Source organism: Piliocolobus tephrosceles, chromosome 4 (assembly GCF_002776525.5).
Source record: "Piliocolobus tephrosceles isolate RC106 chromosome 4, ASM277652v3, whole genome shotgun sequence".
Taxonomy (NCBI): Eukaryota; Metazoa; Chordata; class Mammalia; order Primates; family Cercopithecidae; genus Piliocolobus; species Piliocolobus tephrosceles.
In genome coordinates this window covers 99,619,342-99,641,714 of record NC_045437.1, presented here as the reverse complement: position 1 = coordinate 99,641,714, position 22,373 = coordinate 99,619,342, and the positions used below count along the sequence as shown (strand labels likewise).

Here is a 22,373-nt window from a genome sequence, read left to right as displayed (position 1 = left end):
TGCCCAGAGTATACTTGAGCAGTTTTGCTATGAAGGCGAACAAAGAAACAGGGCATTTGTACCACTGTGGCATCATAGTCCTTGTGTTCTCATCTTCTCTCTCCTCCTATAATGTAACTTCCTTGAGGCAGAGAATGCCTTAATTCTCTGAACCCAATACTGCTTTTGTGGCAAAGAATTAAAATGTGTGTCCACTGGTAAAACAGTAATTTTACATAGGCTGGCAGATGACTTAAACTATAGGATTAACATGAGAGTTAAACTCATGATTCAGATCAATAACATAAAACCTCAACTCAGAGTAAACACCTCTGAAAAATAACTGCAATCCAATAATTACTGGCTGTCAGGAGGCATAAGTATAAATTTCTGGATGACTCACTGAAACCTTTCATCAAGAATGATCTTTTTCTTTTTTCCAGTTCCCAACTTTAAAAACCTCTAAACCCAACATTTCTTTGACATTATTGAAAAGATGAAAAAATCCCAAATACTGAAACTTTAGATTTGATAGCCAGTGCAATATCTGCTATGATACAAAAATATATAGGCTGCAAACCAACTCTATAAAGGAAATTGTTACAATGAAAACTACAATGAGTAGAAAAATCAGTTGCTCTTCCAACTTTCAAGACTTTACTAAGTTTGGACAAATGCCAGCTTATCGTTTCTGTACAACCAGTCTTTCAACAATGGTTCAACCTAATCAGAAAATCCTCATGGAGCTAACATGTTAGGAGGTAACTCTAGATAACAATCAAGTCAGATATACACTGATTTTTGGCATAAGAACAACTTCCTCTTTAGGTTTCATTTAGGAAGCACAAGTTATTTCTACACAGGGACTTCATTTTAAAAGTTAAGCAAGAGAGATGGAGAAGTGGGGGGCCAGAGGATGGGCAGGATACTGGAATAGCTACAGTGATGTCAAATAAATGTAAGTAAGGTTTAAGGGTGTTTAAACTTGGATTCTAGCTAGTTGAAAAGGATAAACTAGTAATTTAATGCAGAAAGTTCAATGTGTAAATATAGTAATCTATTTTATTCACCATAAAATGCCTGATAAAACACTCAAAAACATTCTGCTGCTGCTTTACCTCCTCCTATTGCCCTAACACAATTCCAAAATCCCAACACAATCTTGGTGCTCTGTTTCAGTTCCCTTTCCCCTGGTTTCTATCTTTACTTTCTTCGCTCTATAACCAACAATGTCCTTTCCTTCTGCCCACTCTCTCCTTTATTTTACCTACCTTCTCCCCATCAGAAGGAAATATTGTTAACTTAACTGTAGAAGCAAGGATCTGCAGTGGGGAAATGATGGGGAGGCCCCAGTGTGTAGCATGGTGTTTTACACTCAGTGAGGGTGCAATAAATAGGAGTTGGTTGTTTAAAATACAAGTTATAGGGAGACTAAAGGAAGATAGAGGAACAAAAGTAAAGAGAAGGACTAGGTTTGAAAGAGCTGATTGTAAAGTAACTGTGTGTATGGTGGGTGCGTGTGTGCATGTGTGCTGCACACACAGGTTTATATAAGAAAGAGGGGAAAACACTTTCTATCATAAAAGAACACAAAAGAAAGATATGTGAGTTTTACAGTCAGGCAAGTGGGAAGGGGGTTGGGAAAGTATAGGACAGAGATAAAAAGCTTAATGGAATAACTGCAGATCTGCCATCAAGTAAATACAGCAATTTAGAATTTTAAGAAAAATATACTCTTTCACTGAATGCAAATAAAATGAATTTATTAAATCTCAACTACAATCTGCTGCTTGGCAAAATTTACCATGAAAATGAAACAATAATATTATTAAGTAATAAGAAAGTTATCCCCCATATACATATAAATAGATATGTATATATAAATATACGTGTATATAAATATATGTATAAATATGTGTCTATAAATATATGTGAATATAAATATATGTATATATAAATATATATGTATATATAAATATATGTATATAGAGACAGGGAGAGAGAGATGCTTTCAGCTTAAACTACTTGAGATCTGAGGTCACACTGTCCTTTGATTAATTCAGAATTGTACTTAGTGCACCACCACACACGTGAGGGCATTCGATAGCAATTACTTGGATTGTATTCTGATGGAAGAAGACAGAACTGACCTTTGGCAATAAGGTAAACAATGCCATCTGACTCTTGTACTCTAATAATACAATTGGCAAATCATATTCCTCTGTCATTTTCTCTGCTGAGACTCTTGGGAAGTTTTGAACTTAAATTGCAGCATAAATTTCTTATTGGAAGGTTTGAATATATTAAAATCTTTTAATTAGTGAGCTCATTCCCTTGCTTATAAATATTAAAGGGGACTTGATGGTCTCCAGTTGCCGCCCCCTCATGCACCCTTGGCATAAAAGAAAAGCACATTGGAACAGTTCGATTTCTAAGCATTACTGGGGCTACATCCAGGAACCAGTCTCCTACCCCTACCACAGACTCCTTAATTTTTGTAAAATCATCCATGACAGACAGTAAGCAACAGGTATGAGGCACAGTCCTCTCTAAGCTTTTTAACCCGGCTAGTCCCCAGTTCACTGCGGGTCATCCCCCACAGAAGATGGCCAACATCTGTTCCTATGGCTTCATGGCCTTTAAGGTATTGCTGTTTAACCTTTTTTCTCCCTATTTGCCCCAGGTCACAAGATTTTGCCTGCAGAAAGAGTACCCTTTATTTCCATTAATCCTCACTCCAAAGCAGACTGTTTTAGAGGAGTTAATGGAAAAATTGTTCCAGTTATAGAATCTCATTTCCATAGCAGACATTGGCAGAAATGGGGCATTCCACAAATTAAAGTAAAAGAACTTTCTTCATAAAAAGTTTCAATAATTGCATGTCTTTCTGAAAGTTTCACCCTCATTTAAAGATGGAAGTAAAATTAGAGCAACAATAAATTTAAAAAAACAGCTGAATTAGTGAGATTAAGTGAGAAAGATCAGTGAGAAAAATGAGAGCTTGCAATGGTTCCCTGATCTACAACATCTTTGGAGTAGTTACGACATAGGATAACTTCCTAGTTCCACTGCTTACTTGCTGCATGACTTTGCTCCCATCACTGGGAAAAATTCCCCCTGGAAATAAAACCCTGTACCAGTTTTCAATGTAGTTAGTGAGAAATCAACATCTTCGAAGTTTTTGATTTTGAGGTCTGCTTCTATTTCATCCACGCCCAATGACCAAGTACGATTCAAAACCTCAAAACTCTCATCTCCATTAGTTCCTTTATCTCTGATTTCTCTCAAAGATAAACTTTTAAGATAATTTTTAACAAAGTAAAAAGAATTAGTAAAGCAACTGAGCCAGTTCAAAATGATTTAAAGACTAAACGGTCTCTTCTATCACAGAGAAGGCGACAGCTCTGTGAGGTTTTTTTTTTTTCAAACAAGCAAAATAGATTTCATCTCTTCTCTAATTTACTGTAGTAGGATCAAATACATAGTAAATAGAATATTCTGTATACTTTTTAAAAATAATCAAGTGTTTAAAGGTATTTGGGTTCTGTTTTTATTTACATGAGCACTTGCATTAGTATATAGTATTGATAGATAAAAGAAACCAAACATTGAAGTGAGCTTACTATGTACATAAAGAAATAACTAAATGTATATTTTATTTATGGAGATATTTTTGATAGATTGCTATTTCATTATTTATTAAATTAAATAGTCAACTGATTTTAATTTTTAACTTCATTGTCAAATAATATCTCTCCTTTAATGATGGTATTTTGATTAACAAATCAATCTCATAATGGCATAAAATCAGATTTTTTACATATAGAATCCTAAGGTTGCTTACACTGTGATATCAAAAAGAATCAGTGTCAAAATAATTACTTCCTGCAAAGAAATGTGCTTTTCACAAGTCACTGTCTAAGCAAGGGTCCTAAGGTACTATTTAGTTTTTCTCCAGAAAATGATTCCAAAAATAAAAAAGAATATGAGTAGGAAAACAGTTGGTTTTCTTTCTACCTCCTGTTCTTCAGAGAACCACAGCAAAATGTTAATTTAGGCTTTCTGTCCAAAACTAACATGTTACAGTAGTTTCTCTTCTGCATCTTTACCACTAGTGTTTAGCAAAAGTTAAAATACAGCTACTAGATATAAATTATCTTATGCTTCATGTGGATGGACCCATGAGCTATCATTTGGCTTAAATATATGATTAGCACAGGATGTGAACAATAAAAGAAACTATTTTTGCAGCTGTTGCCCTCATGTTTAAAGTTATTGATTAATGTAATATATTGTACCTTTCCTAGGAAACTGTATCAGGCATACCTGCCAGGTTCATCTGCTAGGTCTTGTGACTCATATGGCTTAATGCCAGAGCCATAAATGACAGTGTTATTCAAAACTCAGTGTTACTAGATCTCGCATTTGGCTCTCTAGTGGCCCAGGTATTACCCTTCTGTTCCTAAAGAAACCCCGGCTGATTCACATAGGAGTTAACTAATGAAAATTTTGCAGTCCCAAATCAGTTTGGTTTAATTAACTTCATCTGATGTGAGCCTCTCAATAAAAATATTAAACTGAGAATAGTGTCACTTTATGAGGCTCCCATCTGTACCTAAGAGTTTTGAACATTTGAGTTGGTGAAACATTTCTTTCTAATCTGATTTTCTCACATTAATTATCTTGAGGCATTTTAATATCCTTGGGGATGATTACATCCACTGAATTAGGTCAAAGTTTCATAGTCTCTATTGGCAATCATTGGTTTAATTTATGATTTTTCAGTAAAAATATCGGATGTGTGAATTTAATGTTGATTAAGTCAGCCATGCATTTTTTATCCTTCTATGGCGGGTAGAACAATGGCCCCCAAGGATATTCATGTCTTAATTCCTAGAGCCTGTGAATATGTTAACTTACATGGCCAAAAGGACTTTGTAGATGCGATTAAGATTAAGGATTTTAAAATGCGGAGATTCTCCTGGATTATCCAAGTGGGCCCAATCTAATGACATGACTCTTCTAAAGAGGATAAATTTCCTGGCTGCAGAGAACCAGAGAGATGGCAAAGTGAAGATTCAGTCTGTACTTGCAAGCTGTAAAGATGGAAGGAGGTGGCCAGGAGCCACGGAATGCAGACGGCCCTAGAAGCTGGAAAAGACAAGGAAATGAATTCTCCCCTAGAGCCTCCTGAAAGTAGATGTAGCCCTGCTGACACCGTGGTGTTTCAGTGCACTGAGACCGGTGTCAGACTTGTGACCAAGAGAACTGTAAGATAATAAATTCGTACTTTTTAAGCCACCAAGTTGGTGGCAATTTCTTATAGCCAACAGTAGAAAACTAATAGTTATTATGCTACTTTCATCACTCTTGTAATGGGAGAAAATAAGTTTAAAAGTTGGTTAGGAAAAAGTACTCAACTCCAACTAGAGAGCATGCTGCCATGAAAATGCAAACTGGCCTGTAGAAGGGTGGGCACCAGTTCCAATCAGCTCTGGCTCTGCCACTGAGTGAACACAGAAAACTGAGTAAAGCCCTTAACCAGTCCCTCACAACCTGAGCTTCTCCTACCACTGACAAAATGTTTATTTCCAAGTCCATGTTCTCCATATAAGTTTTTCTAATTCTTTTGGATACTGGTTTGATTTAACTTCTTTTTTTTTCTTTTTTTGAGATGGAGTTTTACTCTTGTTGCCCAGGCTGGAATGCAACGGCGCGATCTCGGCTCACCGCAACCTCCACCTCCCGGGTTCAAGCAATTCTCCTGCCTCAGCCTCCTGAGTAGCTGGGATTACAGGCACGCGTGACCACGCCTGGCTAATTTTGTATTTTTAGTAGAGACAGGGTTTCTCCATATTGGTCAGGCTGGTCTTGAACTCCCAACATCAGCGTGATCTGCCTGCCTCAGCCTCCCAAAGTGCTGGGAATGCAGGCGTGAGCCACCATGGCCAGCCTTAACTTCTTATCTTTCTAGTGAGAGCCAAGGTGATCCTTTTCCTGCCATATTTCATTCATCTCATGCTGGAAAAGTCTACAGACCTGACATTTCCATATTTCAGCAAAAACAAGTTTAAGTATCTGTAAAATTTAAAATATCCTTATTAGAGCATAAAAATAAAGTAAAAACTTTCCTAAACCAATTTTAAAAATCACCGCCTAAAACTACTTGGAACTACTTCCTGATTCAAGCATGAAGGAAACTGTAATCTTTATAGTACACTCTTTATAGTGCTGCTCATATCAATCAAGTCAGCAGAAGTGTATTTTCATGGATATTTTAAGGGTTCAAAACTGCAGAAATATTTTTTTAATTATTACTACAAAGAGTTATTGAAGAAATTAAACTATGTCACCCCACACATTAACATGGCAAAGAACAAAAACCTAATATAATTTAGCTTAGAATATATTATTCTTGTTTCCAACATAAACATTAGGTAAATGTTTTAATGAAAAGGTTTTAAACAGTATGGAAGCAGTTTAGATTGACTTACTTTCTTCAATATTTAACCTATTATAATCTAAATTAGGGAGTAACTTAATTTTTCCTACTTTTTAGAAACTTTTTCTGATAGTAATTACCAAGTAAACTTTCAAACACAAACAGGATTAAGGATTCAAAATAGTGAAGAAATTAAGTCAAAGCATTTAGCCTATTTTCAGGGCAGAAAGAAATTCAAAGACTAAGCATTATGATATTTAAGATAAGATATATCCTTCGCTTACAAGCAATTAAATTTAAATTTTTAAGCAATGTTTCACCCTCTCTCACAACTATACTTCTCACTGATTCTTTGTAAAAAGGTGAATCATCTCATGCAGAAATAAAGCAAGTTAGACAGCAGGGTATATTTCAAAAGGCTTCAAAGAGACAAGAAACAAATGCAAATTTTAGACATTTCTCTAGAGACGGACAGTCTAAACCATTTACCTACCTATCAGCAAAGCCATCTGCCTGCGTTCTACACAGAATAAACGTTCAAATATATAAAGAAATGGGAGCCGTCCCAGCCTATGCACTGCACTCTTGTTCTTTTTTCTCTGCAAAGCTATCTATTAATTAGTTAGAAACTGCTGTTATCTACCACTTCCATTAAAATTCAGTTTTGTTTGTTTGTTTGTTTTTGGTAGAGACAGGTCTTGCTTGCTTTATTGCTCAGGCTGGTCTCCTGGGCTCAAGCGATCCTCTCACCTCAGCCTCTTCAAGTGCTGGGATTAGAGGGGTGAGCCACCGTGCCTGGCCAAGTATTACATTCTTGACAGAATGTACTACTGAATCATCCCTTGGGAATCCAGAAGAAGAAATAAACGCAAAACTAACCTTACGGGCAGAACTCTCAGAAGGAAGAGATTCAAAAGGAGGCTGATAGAGAAGAACTGGTTGTGTGTCTCATTATTTATTGTTTATTGATAAGGCATACTGTCAGAGAAAAACTGAAACAGCACTAACTTCTCGAGACAAATATTCATGTATCACTGTTCTATCTGAATGTTATAAGTGGTTCTACTATATTCTTTCTGCAAAGCTGAACATAGCTGGATTATCCTTAAGAAGGATGGATAAGTATTTAAAGAAAACTTTCATGAAACACTAATTGCATTCATCACAATAATATAAGCATTATTTTTACAATCAAATTGTGTGAGATATTGAAAAGCAATAAAAGTGTGGCATAACTATGGAATGGTGATTATTACTATACTCTGAACTCCATACATCTCCCTTTCACCAACTAAATCTTTGTCCTACATGTTTTAATTTCTATAACATACAAATTCTCAACATGGCTCTTCTTTCTAATATCTTCCCATACCATCTTAGATATTTCACATGTTAATACCATTTAAACTGCCAATATCGTTTAAAATGCCAATGCAATATACTTATACACTTTTAAAAAAAATAGCCCTTCTTGCCCTGTGACACTTGTCAAAATATTTTAAGGAAGTTATATATTTCGAATAGTTTGAAATAAAAACCTATTGCTGTTTACCAGGGACAGTAGCAGACATTACACTGTGCATTCAGTTTTCTTTATAAGCCTACCCCACATGTGCCTGCCCACACACACCTACGCACATACACACACACACTTGAAGTACAAACTACAAATCTGTTCTAAGTAATTGACTGAAATGCTCCCATTCACTATGATTTCGGTCAGTAGCATATCTTAGAAAGCAAGAAACCTGAAACAGCATAATAGAAGCATTTAGTAATTCTTCAATATGCAAAACAAGGCACTTACCTTCCATTGCTACAGATGTCTGAAATCTGCTCACTGGAAAGCGAGCAACGAGAGAGAGGGGCTTTATTGCGGGGTGAATCATCCCCACGTAGATGCTCTGAACAACCCCTGTATGCATACTGACATCATCAGGAGAGACTTGGAGGCAGAGGATACTATGGTAACCAAGCAATGTGCTGGGAGACAGAAGCCTTTAATTGCTTTAACAACTTCCTGGGGTTCCAGTTACCAGGCTTGGATTTGCTAAGTAGGAAATGAAGGTTGTCACAGAGGCAGCGGGTGTGACACAGAGCAAGAGGACTCGATGAATTCTGAATCTATTAATTGCGATGTGACTTTTTAATGACAAATATCTTTACATGATTCTGTTAGCATCATTCCTCTCACATCTGAAGCTCTGACGCAGGCACAGGTCAATAAATAATGCTCCCAGGTAGCAACAGTCTAAGTATTCATATATGGTTTTCTCATTTAACTAGCATTAACATTGTCACATTACAAACATCCTTATACTTAATGGTGAATACTTCATTCCCTTTGAAAAGAAAGCTCACATCTGTGTCTTTGGAAGTCAGCTTACTGCTAACAATGAAAACTGACTCTCTCTATTTACTTCTCCATGAGGCAGCAGCTGCCCATTCTATTTATCTTCTAAATCCTTGCCAATACATCATTTATTCAGAAAACACCTCCAGCGAAATGCCTAATTATGACACCCAGACAAAATCAGAAGATATCTGTTGACTGCTGCCACAGTTTTCTGGTTAAGTCTCTTCCATCACAGGCAGAATTACTTCTACTTCCAATAATCCTCCAAACTACACATAATTTAAATCTCCCTTTGAACTATTTGTCCTTCCCTGCCTCTGTCACCCACATTCAGAGGAATACAGCCTCTCTTTAAAATATTCAGTTTAAAGTAATTGCTTAAAATAACAATATTTCAACATCAAACCAAGTCTATAATGAAATACCACATTTATTTGATCGGATGCAACACTTTAATAAGTATATAATTTATCATCTGTTCTATGAAAGCTATTGTTTTCTTCTCCATGAATATTAGATTGACATGTTTTTAAACAATACTGCGGTCTAATTTTGCTACTGCAAATACTGTAATTGTAAAGATAAGCAAGTAACTTACCAGATCTTAAGATATTCATATCACAATAAAAAATGAAGGTTGTCATTCTGTACTGTATATTTAGATCTCAGCTAGTTCAAAGAAACTATTATTATCTCTACTTCAATTTAGATGAAGCTAAGCCTACCTTTTAATGTTTCCCTTGTGAGTAAATAGTGTGCAAATGTATCACAATAATACCGCTTACAAAAACAGTAAAATGGATTACAATAGCACCAATTTACAATCTGGAATATGTAGAAAATTTTAACTTAATTGATAAGTTGGGCTTTTCATTCCCATACAGATTAGAAAAAATTCTGAAAGCAAAATAGTAAAGTCAACCCTCACAAAAACATACAGTAATTCAGATTTTTCTAAATTCAGGTAAAGTGAAAAAGCTTTCCAACAAAATGGAATTACTGCTATCCTTTCATTTGTCCTTCTTGAGATCCTGAGTGTTAGAAGCAAAACCGCAAAGTTTACTATAAATTAACAGTACAAAACTGTGTGTGTGTGTGTGTGTGTGTGTATCACACATATATTCAAATTTTAAAATAAATACATGTATTTATCTGAATATGCACTGAAAAACGCCCACAAGACACACACCCAATTGCCAGGAGCGTTGCTTCTAGCAGTGTCAACTGCAGACTAGGTTTGAAGGAGAGTCTTCCACTTTTCATATTATATGCTTTTAAAAGGTCTTTATTTAACTATGAATATGAGTTACTATTGTAATTCAAACAATGGAAATTCATTGAACTGCGCTCTGAGCTTGCAATCCTGGCTTACCTGCCCTCAGAGAAGGCTAATGACAGCTTCAGTGGTCTAGGTCCTAACAGGCTAGCCAGACTATTTCAAGGTTGTTTCAAACAACTCTTAGGAGGAGATGACCCACCTGTCTAAACAGAATTAGGGTGTAAAAAGCAAATAAAGGTTATCTAGGCAATACACACACAAAAAGGGAGTACTTGTTTTGACTTTTCCAGAGATGTAGAAATCATACAGAACAGTCCAACAGTAAAGCTGGTTTGTTAGATTTACTTTTAAAAGGCACCATTTTAAAAAGAGCACATCCAAAAATAAGACCAAACCAAGAGGTCTCTGACACTATGAATGGCTGAAGGAAATATGGAAGACCACCAGCAGAAACAAAAATCAAGTGTGAGTGAGAAAAATGATCCCACGTGGCCAGATTATGGGGCCTGTTAGAGATGCTTGCATTAGAGAAAAGAGGCCTAATTTCTCCAACCTCCATTCCCTAATTCCAGGCCTCATTTAGTTTGTATTTTCCTCTAAATCTACAAAACTGTCACGGTATCTTGTACTAATGTTCTATTTCTTCCCACCACTTCACTAAATATTTTGGTCAGCATGATCTCACCACCTTATTAGAGAAGATCATAAACTGTTTCTTGAATTGATAACTTCCCACAAAAATTACCTCTTCTTTTGATTCTCAAGGACAGCAAGAGACAGACCTTGTGAAGTACACACCCACAGAAGCATGAGGTCCAGAAGTTAGAAGCAGACCTGGAGCAGGGGCAAAACCCACCCAATAGCAACACTGGCCCCATCGAGCTCTGACACGTTCTTGCTGGATAACAGTATACCTTCTTTTATTCAGAAAAAAACACTTCTTTCCCAAGAGGATGCTAAGACTTCAAAGACATCTAAGCGATAGTGTAAGTTCTCAAACTGAAAGTACAGAACAGTTAGAAAGGAAAATGAGGGGCTGAGTATGGTGATTCATGCCTGTAATCACAGCACATTGAAAGGTCAAGGTGGGCGGATCATGAGGTCAGGAGCTCAAGACCAGCCTGGCCAATATGGTGAAACCTCATCTCTACTAAAAATACAAAAATTAGCCGGGTGTGGTGGCACATGCCTGTAGTCCCAGCTACTCTGCAGGCTGAGGCAGGAGAATCGCTTGAACCCAGGAGGCGGAAAGCACACCACTGCACTCCAGCAGCCTGGCCGACAGAGAGAGACTCCATCTCAAAAACAAACAAACAAACAAACAAACAAAAATGAAAATGCCCTTTCATAAGAAACAAACAAACCAGCAGTATTTCCTAAAGAAATAACCCTATCAATTTTCAAAAGTATTATACATCTCATCTCTCTCCCAGTTAACCACCTTAAACTGATGTTTAGAGTTGAGCAAGACCCTGAAACTTACTTATTTCTTAATCTAAGTGAATTCATCATGGCAAGTGCCAATTCAGAAGCAAATGGGGGTTAAAGTCCCACCTGTGAGGGGACATTTGGCCAGGATTTCTAAAGCCCTGACTGTCAGCTACAGGGGCCATTCTGCTAGTTCCTCCAAGTCACTTTTCTGAGGATAAGGCAAAACACCCTTAATCCTCACCCAGCTTAGCCTCATAATCTAAGCTGAACTTCCTCCTAGTCCAGACGAGCAACAGTCATGGTTCCTCTGATCTCAATAGAACATTTTTTTCTAAATCCAGTTAAGATGTGCCAAGGACTGAAAAGTGACAGTGAGATGTGGGACTTTATTATGAGCATTTGGATTTCAATATGTTAATTAAAACTAATTCATACTGACTTAATGAAAAAGTAGTCCAAGAACTTCTAATGACAAAAGGGTTGCGACTCCCCATCACCCTTAAATCCAGTTATCAGCCAAATTTCCCTGATCCATCTCTTCCTGTTCCTTTCCCACTACTGCCCCTCTAGCTTAGGTCTTCTTTATCAGGCATCTTATAATGTTCTGGCTTCCCTGACTTCAGTGTCTCGCCCCTTTAATAATTCTATTCATCACTTTGTCCTTGATGCGTCTTTATAAAACATTTCCTTGACCAGGTGACCACCAAACTCCAAAACTCTAAAAGGCTCCCCTGTGAGCCTCTAAATCAAGTGCACATTTCACTGTTTCAGCATAAACCCATCTTTACCAGACAGACTTCCTGATACTTTAAGCAACAACTAATTAGACAATCTGATGCACAAATGTGTCCCCATACTTTCCCTCCTCCAGGCCTGTGCTCTTACTGTTTCTTCCCCCTGGAATTCCACATCTATCTCCCCGTCCCCCCTGCAACCCTCACACTTCTCCTGTTTCTCCTCCCTACCAATCCAAACCCTATCAGCTCTTCAAGACCCATCATCAGAAGTCAATTCCCTCTCAGAATTTTCAGTGTTCTTAACCTTGAGAACTGCACTTAAAACATACTTTTGCATAGTTATTTATCAAGTTGCCTAGTTTCCTACTTTCTTTAATCCTCTGAAAGGTAGACAAAAAGTCAATGTTCACCTCTTATTCTATACATAGCACCATGCCTTGCATTTGGCATTCCCTCAATACTTATTCAATAAATAAACACAAAATTTATTATATCCTGTTTTTCCATGGTGTTTAAAATTCAATTTTTTCAATCTTTTAAAGAACACAGTGTGGTAGGGAAAGGTAGAAATCAAAATTTCACTTTTAGAAATGAAAAACAAAACAGAGGCTCAAAATGATTCCGTGGTTCCTCCTGTGTCTCATGGCTTCTAGAGTCCCTGATGCCCCAATCTGCTCCTCACCTGGACCTCTACTGCTTCTCATTGCAGCCAGAGAGCAGGTGTGCTCCCATTCCCTCACAGTGAATCCACTGTGTCTGAAGAATTAAGGCTGGAATGGCCTTAATTTTTCTTCCTTACTCATGTCCTATGGCATCATTACTCAGCTCATTCTAACATTCTCTAGGCAACTTATGAGGGATGGGAGAAACATCTCTTGTTACCCATTTCTCTAGCTACCATCTTATCCTACTCAAAGGAAAAAAATTATCTCCTCTGACTGCTTTGGTGATTCAAGTCGAGTGCATTACTTTTCTTTTCTTTCTGTCTTTTTTTTTTGGACACAGAATCTCTCTCTGTTGCCCAAGCTGGAGTGTAATGGCACTATCACAGCTCAGTGCAGTCTCAATCTCCTGGGCTCAAGCAATCCTCCCACTTTAGGCTCTCGAGTAGTTGGGACTACTGGCATGCACCACCACACCCAGCAATTTTTAAATTTTTTTTGTGTGTAGAGATGGGGTCTCGCTATGTTGCTGAGGCTAGCCTCCATGACTTTCCTAAACATCACTTCCTCATTTTCAAAAAGGGAAGAACAATAGTACTACTTCATGCTGCAGTTATGAAGATAAAGATAATACATAAAGTACTGGCACATCACAAGCACTCCATAAACAGTAGTTATCATAATTAATAATAATAAACAAAACCACAGATAATCGGATGACACCACCTTCTTTGAGAGGCTTCATCTGTATTCTGGAACAGTACTGTAACGGGGTGATGCAGAAATAGAAATTGGCCAAGTAGGGCCTTTAAGAGTTTGAGTAATTAAGTGGGGCCTCAGTTTTTTTAATATTTAAAATGAGCATGTTGGTCTGCTCCAATACAACACACTATATGCTGTGAAAGTGTTCTACGGCAATTCTTTGACCTCTCCCGCATAAATATCTGCCCTCTTCTGCAACCAACCCCAGCAGAGTGCCCATTGTATGGGTCCTTTTCTCAGTCTATGTAATAGACTGAAGCTACGCAAAGCTTTATCCTTAAAGAATTTTAATCTCACTTTCATTTAAAGGTCCAGAACTACATCTTTATACCAGCTCTGATCTCACCCAGGACTTGATTAACTTTAATATTTTCCCCAAACTAAAGACAAATTATAAAGCCTTCAATGTTTTGAACCTAAAAATCAAAGGAATTATACATGATGGCTTACTCTAATACCAAAAACTCACTTCAACATTTCAAGATTCTAATTTTGATTATAAGTCCCAGAGGAAGAGCTGGATTAAGTTTTAATATATTTTTTTCTAAAGAAGCTAGTTTAAGATAAGTTCCCATTTTCATCTCTCAATTAGTGGAGTTTAAAATACCTTTTCCCTAGGATACAAATAAGGAAGTTTGAGGGAAATGTAGAGCATTTTTGTGACTCTAACCATAGATATTGTTTTCGTGAAATGAAAGGAAGCATAAGAGGGGTTAAGGAGGATGCCTGCAGCCTAAGAAGACAAGCAGAGCCGAAAAGATCTGACAGCAGGATGTAGGTTATAACGCTTCTGAAGGAAGCAAGGTTTTTTGTGCAAGGGTTTCACAAAGGGCATTCAGGCAGGACTGTGTTTGGATTTAAACTAATCAACCAGTCAGTTCCACAGTGCTACGATTTCTTCTGTTTAACTGATTGAGGCAGGTTTACTGGCAGTTCCCAAATGATGTCAATAGCTTCTAAAAGGTCAATTGCAGCCAGATATACCAAATGTCCTAGAATAAAAAGAATCAGTAATTACTCCCATATAATCTGTGGGATGTGAATTATCCTATTTGAATCGAATGCCCTGATTTTTTTTCCTAAAAGCTGAAAGATACTTTATACGTTTTAATGATATAAATTATAAGAAAACCTGTTTTATTTTATACTATGTCTAGTTAAAACAATATAAATAGCTCAGCTTCAGTATCACATGGTGAGGTGAGGTGGAATCCTCCAGTCAATAAGGACTATGTTAAATATAATAACTTGTTATAGTAAGCAAGTTAAAACCAAAGCAATGTTATTAACACAAACTCACAAAAAGAAAGCTATAGCTGTAACCATTGTCAAGTAAGAAATGCCCAGAAAACAACAAGTATATAAAAATATATATACTTATATATTTTCCAAGCCATGTGGAAAATTCCATCTGGGTTCAAAACTGGATTCTAGCCCTTTGGGAGTTTCTTTAAAATCTGATGTTTCATTGTTTTTCCCAAGCAGTAGGGGATTTAATGCATTCTTGTAAAATATTAATTACACGTGTCTTGGGCACTAAGTCTAAAAGGAAAAGGGAACAGAAGATAAGCCCAGGATGCTAGAGTAGAAAGTGATCAGGACCAGCTCTTTTCTGTCTATGTCCAGACCAGGGACTCAAACAATAACTGCCAGCCCAGAGACTCAAAGGGAGTTCCAAGAACTCAGCATAGCCCCCTCCCTCCCATTAATGTCCCTGACCTTCATTTATGAAAAAGGAAGCAATGTTGCACAGTTCTTTAGAGCACAGCATGGGACCTAAATCCCAGCTCTGCCACTTCCAATCTCTGCGATCTTGAGCAAGCTACTTAACCTCCCTGGGCCTCACTTTTGTCACCTATAAGATGAAGGAAAAAGAATGACACCTTTAAAGGTTGCTGAGAGCACTTCTAAGAGCCAGGTAAGGCCACTGCTCTTAGAGAACTTGTATTTTAGAGTGAGAGGTAAAACCAGGAACAATTAAAGAAATAAATTACAATTTTGTATACATGCAAAAAGGTTCTGAAGAACTGTAACTAACACAGAGTGATTGGATAAGAGACTGACTGGATGGGGGGAATAATTGAGATACAGTTGGCAGAGAGAAACCTCAGTCTCAGAAGAAATGACACCTGAATAAAGGGAAGGAGCATGATACATAAAAATCGAAGGACAGAGGCTTCCAGGCATTGAAAGCAGCAAGAACAAAGGTCCCAAGACAGAAATGAGCTTAGAATGTTTAAGGAACATAAGGAAGCCCAATGTGACTGGAGGACAGCAAATAGTGAGCAAAATAAGTTTAGATAGCCATTAGACAATGAAATGAAGAATCCAGGCAATTAATGAATGCATGAATGGAGCTTGTGGTAGAGGATAAGGCTGGAAATGTAAATTTGGGATTCACCTACTTAACACAAATCTCTGTAAAGCATTCAACACAGTCCCCAAACATTGCTGTGGATAACCAATCTCTCCATCCTCACCTTTCCAAGTACCCGAATTGATATTGTCATTAGGGAGGCTGTCAACAAAAGAGAAAGAAGAGAAAAGATGAGTAGAGTTGAATTAGCTCAGGGAGTACAAATACATTTCATGTTCAATGCCAATTTCTATGAAATAGCAGGGACTTCCTGGTGTTCTATGTTGAGATGGATCCTGAGGTCATGTAGGAGCCTGTATAACAGTTTGTTCCCTTACATGCAAAATATTATAAATGATAAAGATTTATAAGGCTCTGGAACTGGCAGTTTTTGTTCGTTACCAGTTTCATTTTGGTACTTCTTTCTCAAAATAATAGTACAAATTCGATATCATTACTATACCTATGCTATAGTTAAGAAATATATTGCTGAAATAGAATAACTTACTTGCCCAAAGGGATCAGCCTTCAAATAGTTAAAACTGATTGGGTGTAACCAACTCTGGAGACCATGTTCCCACTCAATGTGTTATGCATGAAAATTTGCAAAAATAAGCTCCATTTTTTGTCTCCCCCTAACCACAGTTTAAGGGTCTTTTCACCTGAGCCTGGTACATCTGGATGGAGTATGGAATGTCTTGTACAATCATCACTCAGTCTGGCATGTTCTCTGGTTTCTAAATACACACGTTGCATTGTGAAGCAGGCATCCAGGCACTATTCTTTTCTGTGCTGATGATGTTAGCGCAAAGCATCCTATTTGTTAAAATGCCAAGTCCGATGTGATTTAGTGATTAAGTAATCTTGTAAGCAAGCTGACATAATTTTAGAAACTGTCAGAATTCCAGGTTATTTTAGCAATGGTTACATCACCTACCCTATTCTTCAGTTGATAGCTTCTTACCTAGCTGCTTTTAAAAACAAACATACATATTTTCTCAAAGGAAGTGATTGACATTGCTATGTTACTTCATCCACACAACAGCAGATTCATATACATTAATTTATAGGAACTTTTAGTAATTTCATCCTAAACAATAAAATTTTTAATTTTAAGGATTCTAGGACAGTGAGAAGTAAAAACTCACACAAGTTATATACAAAACACGAAACAGACAGAAAAGCTAAAATATTTTAAATCCAGAATTACCTTCTTTTCCCTTCACCCACCAGACTTTCCTTCCTACCTATTTTCTGTGAGAAGGCTTTATAACAGAAAAAAATGTATGCCTATACTACATTGATTTGATTGCAGCAAACTAACCAGAATTGGAATTTTTATTAGCAAGAGCCATAGGCAAGAGCAATAATACATTATATCTATCAGTGTTTAGTTTTATTCATGAAGCCATGCTGGGTGAAGAAAAAAAGAAGTAAAGCCAACTTCAAAGCATTATTGAAAGATGATTAACTCTCTAGCCACAAATGAAAATCATAAGCTACTTTGATGTGGGAGAATTTTTAGTGCCTAGATTTAAAGAAAAGACATCTACTATACAAGTTTAACCATTTAAAAAAAATTCAATAATATACCTCCTTTGCAAGCTGAAAACCAGTAATTACCTAAGGGAATAAATAAAATTAGAACTCAACTTAAGAAATTATGCTTTAAATGCAAAGCTCACAAACAATATTCCTCCCTCATCATATAGTTCAGTGGCAAAATGCCAGGTGTAATATGTACAGTATGCGAAACAGAACTCTTTACATTGTCATTGTCTCACATCACCCATACGACAAGGTACTTTGGGCACTGATCTAGCTGCATGCACATCTTTATCTCAAAAATTCCACTGAGTTCAAATTTGAGTGTTATTCAATGTGATACATAATGACAAAGACTGTGGTTCTATAAAAAAAACTTGTGCCAACACTTAATTTGAAACTAACATTGGCAATGATCTGAAATTGTTAATCCTGGGGCCCTGAGCAATCTCTGTCATTATATATAGTATATGCCATGGTCTATTTTTACACAAAATTGGAAAATTATTCTTTAGTATGTATAATTCTTAAAGTTTGTATAAAAATAGGCCATGGAATATACTGTATGAATTTCAAGAGAAAACAGAAATTACCAAAGAGAAAAGTGAGTGGGCTGAAATGTGTTATTAGTAGTAGTAGGAGGAGGAGGAGTAACAATGGCCTAACCATAAAGGAAAGGTGGAAGGCTAACACCACGTACTTTATATGACTTCTAACACGTAAATACATTTGACCTGATACTATTTTTAAAAATATTTGTATTTAGTAATCTGATTATACTTAAATATTCTTAAAACCTAAATGCTGGAACATTGCCAATTTTCTCTTCTCTTTCCTACCACATTGACATATCTCTATCAATAATTATTTGGAAAAATATTTAAGACAATCTCAAAAAATTACTGTGCTTCATTATGCAAAATGGAAATGCAGCTTTAAAAAATATTCTGCCTGACATTCAGTTCTATATCCTGCTACAGCAGGTCAAAAGCCATTAGCCACCTGCTGAAAACACATACTAGGAAACAAAATGTCCTTCAAAATCATTTTGCATAAGGTATTCTCAAAGCAAAATGGATGAGGTTATATTCTAAATGTTTATGAATGTGATGGCTCAGAAATATACTCACCAAGACATATTAATTTTAAAATAATATTTAATAATGGTCATATGATTTAGAGCATTCACATTGGATTTGTAAAAGCACCATGTCTATTATGAGAGAAATGGAAGTTACAGAAGATACATAAAATAATCAACCAGTTCAATACTATATGGCTGTTGTTGTCTCCTTTTCCAATAAAAATAAGAGACTCATTATTATTCCTGGGATTCTTAGGATAATCTCTGCTCTGCCAGTAGTCTTCCGAAGAATGACCCAACAGTCCTTTGGTATTTTAAAGATATTCTTTAAGTTTATTTGCACAGAAGAAGCAAAACACCAGCCCTTGTGCTGTTGCACATTCAAAATAATTCACAACTCATTTTTGTTTAGCATTTTGAAACTCGGCAATGAAACATACGGCTCTCTATCATTATTCTATTATTAGGTTCCATTAGCAATTATTAGATAAATGGTCATTTAGCACTTTGTACAACCAGGTACTGAGTTAAGTGTTAGAGACACCTTAATGCATTCAATCCATGTAACAACTTTATGACACAAGTAATATCCATTGCCATTTTACAAATAAGAAAACCAAGGTACAAAGAAGTTAAGTAGCTTGCTCATAGTTACATAGACAGCAGATGACTATTTCAAAAATTTATAGCTTCACTCATGTAAGATACGGGAATGTGAACTTCTGAATGTGATGAGCAAACAAAAGAAAGAAAGTGAAGGAGGCAAAGTGCAAAGACAGTTGAATGAAAGGACTGAATTGAAAGAAATGCTTTCTCTTTCACAATTTTCTCTAATCTTATTTGGCTGACTGTGGTGCTTAAAAACATGACAATAAACAGGTGAAAGAATTGTAACCAATTTGCAAGAGCAAAGATGACTCCTACCAGACACTAGGAGGATCAGTTTTTCTTGCCCGATTTAAAAGGTGAATTTCCACTGTGCGGAACTGTAAATATCCAACCTCGTTGCCCAAACTCTGGGATGACATCTGGGAAATAAATAAATATGTTGGTACCATGTCAGATTCCCTGGTTGCAGAGGCACAGATCGATCTATGAGACCTAGACTATTCACCAATAAACCTGGTTCCTCACGAGGATTGCGGGTGACCTTTGGAGACTGACTTCATGAGGGGCCCGTGGAGTTCACAGACTATTACCTACAGAGGGTCCAGCTCTACTGGTGTTGCCCTCATTAACTTGAACAAATAAAAACTGGTTTGTAAAAGATCTCAAATTAGCTCCTGATACAAATGTCCAGTACCTCTTCCAAGGGCCCACATCCAAAAATCTGTCAACAGATCATAGGAGTTTTTGCTGAGGCTGGTGGGTATTCAGATTGGTTTGGATCATTTAGAAGCCTTTAAACAAAATATGACAGGCCTCTAAATCTTCAAGTATAAACTAAACAGAATAACTCATGGTTAATAAACTATGAACTCCAAAAAAACGTGTCTGACAAAATGGAAATTGTAAAACATTTCAGGAAAAAAATGCACTAAACTCTCTGATAATAAGGTTGGAAAAGATTCCCTTTTCCGCACCCAAAACAAAGGAATGTAAATCCCTGCTTTAACTGAAGAGACTTGCCATTTATTTTATGGCTGAAGACCAAATTATACATATTTTTGTGACTTTCAGTCAGGGATCAAGGTCAATCACCAGATATTCTCTCACACCAACAACACGGCAGCAGCACAAATACGTACGTTCCTCATCCCTTTCAATGTGAATTTTTAATTTTGATTTTCCCTCTCATAGCAGCCAAGATTTCTTCATTTGTCAAAAGGGTAGCCATTAAGAAAGTCATTTAGTTAATAAACTAGGAATTAGCTAGCCTGATACAAAACAGATAGTAACAACACTAACAGCAATCTGTGCACACAAATTAAAGCAGCATTAGTTGCTCTGATAAGCACTTTTAAACTGTTAGTGGTACTCCAAAAATGGCATCACCAGTCTTAGAGGTTAGACAGCAGTTTAAAGCGTTTCTTCCTGTCTCATTTGGTTCCTGCAAAAATCTCAACGATAATTTTTGAGTTTTACCTAAGGATGTGCAGCAGAAGACAGCAGCAGAAAGAGGAAACAAGAAGTATCAGAGCAGGATAACTCAGGATAACTCATCTCCCATTCCAAGCACTTTTCTTTTCTTTTTTTTTTTTTTTTTTTGAGACGTTGTCTCACTTTGTCACCCTGGCTAAAGTGCAGTAGTGCCATCATGACTCACTATGGCCTCAACTTCCCAGGCTCAAGTGATTCTCCTGCTTCAGCCCCACAAGTAGCTGGGACTATCAGAGCACACCACCAACTCCCGGCTAATTTTTGTATTTTTTGTAGAGATGAGGTTTCCCTATCTTGACCAGGCTGGTCTCCAACTCCTGGGCACAAGTGATCTGCCCGCCTCAGTCTGCCAGAGTGCTAGGATTACAGGTGTGAGCCACCGCGCCTGGCCCCAAGCATTTTCCTGAATCTTCTTTTGTTACTCTTTGGACCAATCAGCTAATGCTTGTTTAAGTTTGAAGAAAGCTAAATAACCTAAGTAAACAACACAATGGACGCAGGACTTGAGAATCTCATGAAAGACAATGCCAGATTTTAAAGTACATAGTCATCAAAGAAAAAAATTAGCATCAGAATGTTCATAGCCACATGTAAATGTTCTATAGTTTTTAAGCTGATAATCTCTATTTAATTTGTACATGTAATAATTTTTTGGTGGTGGAATCAGCATAAATATAAATATCACTGTTTCATATTGAATCAAAATATCTTCAGTTTTCTACAAAAAAATAAATCTTTTTCTTCACCTAACCTTCCTTGGTACAAAAATTAAATCTTTCTTAATATAGAATAGGAAGAATCTGCTAATTCAATAATACTAATTTCTTGCTGATTAAAAAAGGAATGAAAAAATTGTTTGGACGAACGGAGGCAAGATGGTGCACTTCCGGGTTCTTCTTCACCACCAACTCTTCCCGCGCGCGTGAAAATGCAGCCGGCGACCCGGGAAGGTGCAGACCAACTGGGCATGCGCCAGGTGATGTCAATCTGAAGAGACCAAGATTTACCTGGTCACACCTGTGGAACGCCCCTGACAAACCCATGCCCCACCTATTGCCCTCCCACTCCTAGAAAAGCCACTCTCCGCCATTGAGCCGCGCGGCCTTCTCACAGCCCGGCGGACTTCCCAGCTTCCCAGTCCTGTCGGGATGTCGGAACTCCGTCCGAGAGCTTGGGGGAGGAGAACTCTGCTGGCCTTCTTTGCCGGAGGCCGACAGACTTCTTCTCCACACCTTAGGTTACTAAAATAAACTTGCAGTTTTGCGCCTGACCTTGGCCTACTTGCTGGTTCTTTTGTGCTCGCTCTGGTGGTCTTAGAAAAACAAGACAGATGGTGCCGAACCCGGGAGGAGACCCCTCCTCAGGGCCCCCAGGGTCTGGGGAGCCTCCTCCTCCTCGTTCCACGCCGCGGACGGACCAGGACCTGAGACCCGCTTCCCTCACTCTCATGGCCTCTCTGGGGTAAGTGCCCTTGTCTCCTCTTTACCTCCCTCGGCCAGAAATACTGTGCAGGTCCGAGGTCCATTTTGAGCCACCAAGTGGCTTGGGAGAGCCTTGCAGGACGGAGACGTCCGCCTGAAGGTACTCTCCACTTTGGCTTCAAGAGCCTCCAGTCTGTCTCTGCTGGTTCCAAAGGACGC

The 22,373-nt window shown here is 37.5% G+C and overlaps 1 protein-coding gene across 2 annotated transcripts in view; it reads right to left on the bottom strand.

The window, feature by feature from the left end:
* Positions 1 to 22,373, bottom strand: part of PAM (peptidylglycine alpha-amidating monooxygenase) — a 304,923-nt gene that overhangs the window by 235,328 nt on the left and 47,222 nt on the right. Inside the window, exons 2-3 of one of the 2 annotated variants that reach the window (XM_023212220.2) lie at positions 19,558 to 19,661; positions 16,129 to 16,166 (exon numbers count right to left, since the gene is read on the bottom strand). The exons of the other annotated variant lie outside the window; for it this stretch is intronic. The gene's annotated coding sequence lies outside the window, so the exon portion shown is untranslated. The remainder of the gene's footprint in view (positions 1 to 16,128; positions 16,167 to 19,557; positions 19,662 to 22,373) is intronic. 2 annotated transcript variants of the gene reach the window in all.